The following is a 1430-nucleotide window of genomic DNA, read 5'->3' on the forward strand; positions in this document are numbered from 1 at the left end:
ACAAGTTCAGATAAATTGAAATCATGTAACTTTTCTCATCATAATGCAATAAAAGTTTTTTTAAAAAAATAACAAAGAAAAAGACTTTATATATTTATGTTCATTTAAGAAAATACTAGTAGTGATGTAATATGCAGTTAATACTTTAGTAGTTATTTAAAATTTATATTGAGAAAAACATTTGTATTTTCAGTATTGCTGTAAACAAGCATCTATATAAGACTGTTAAATTGATTGTTGTTTTATATCAAACAACTTTTATAATATTCACTTTTATTGTTATAACATTTTATAAATTTTAAAGAATATGACAAAAAAGATATTGTAGGTATTGTAGCGGGGTCTCTGGGAGGAGTTAGAGTACAAAAGGGAAACAAGAATGTGATTTAATTCTATTTACTTAAAATATGTTTTTAAATGTAAACAAATTCAGATAAGTTGAAATCACGTATCTTTTCTCATCATAATGCAATAAAACTTAAATCAATAAAAGAAAAAAAAAAGTAAGGCACCTAGATGTGGTAGCTCATCCTTGTCATCCCAGCCCTGGGAAAGCTAAAACAAAAGGATTTCTATTAATTTCAAGCCAGTTCAAACTAAAGAGTAAGATATACCCCAGAAAAGAAAAAAGAAAAAGTGAAAGACATGTGAAGAAGGTGGACTTCCAAACCACTTAGACATGAGCTCCAGTTTCGATTTGCTGACACCTCCTAGCTAGAATGGAGGAAGTTATATAATCTCAATGTTTAGGCTTTTTCATCTGCACTATAAATTTGGTTTACTAAATAGCCCCTGGAATTTGATGACTTTGAAACTAAATGCATTGAAAATTTCTCACCCAGAGCCTAGGCAAATGATAAAATAAGTGGTGGCTGGGCTGTGGATGTAGCTCAATTGGTATGATACTTACCTAGCATGAAAGAAGCCTTGGCTTTGGTACCATCACTAAATAAACTGGGTATGGTTGCATATGCCTGTTGTTCCAGCACTCAGGCAGTGGGGGATAGGAAGATGGAAATTTCAAGGTCATCCACAGGTACATAACAAGCAGTCTGAGATACATGAGAGCCTACCTCTTAAACAAAGCAAAATAAACAACAAAACAAGTGGTAGCTTATTCTGGATGACAGACCAAGTAAACCATATACAAGATTGGGTTGGTATGAGCCTTTCCAGTGTTTCGTCAATAACCGCTTCAATTCTCTTCCTCCTGCTTTAGGTGTGGATAGCTATCAAGATACTCACACTCTCTGCACTGGATTCTTGCCCAAAGGACCCTGTTCTAGCCACTTTGTGGAGTGTTTCAATTCTCTATGTGTTCTCTGCTTCCATAACATTGGCAATGCTAGATGATGAGATCTATCTTGTAGTCAGTGGGAATCTCAAGGCTGTTTTTGCTTATGTTCTTCATCCTGGATAGCAAGGCTTTT

General features: G+C 34.1%; 1 protein-coding gene across 3 annotated transcripts in view; it reads right to left on the reverse strand.

Moving 5' to 3' along the window:
* Phex (phosphate regulating endopeptidase homolog X-linked) overlaps nt 1–1430 on the reverse strand; it is a 258664-nt gene that overhangs the window by 215381 nt on the left and 41853 nt on the right. The window lies entirely within an intron of this gene.

This window comes from Mastomys coucha, chromosome X, assembly GCF_008632895.1.
Source record: "Mastomys coucha isolate ucsf_1 chromosome X, UCSF_Mcou_1, whole genome shotgun sequence".
NCBI classification, from domain to species: Eukaryota; Metazoa; Chordata; class Mammalia; order Rodentia; family Muridae; genus Mastomys; species Mastomys coucha.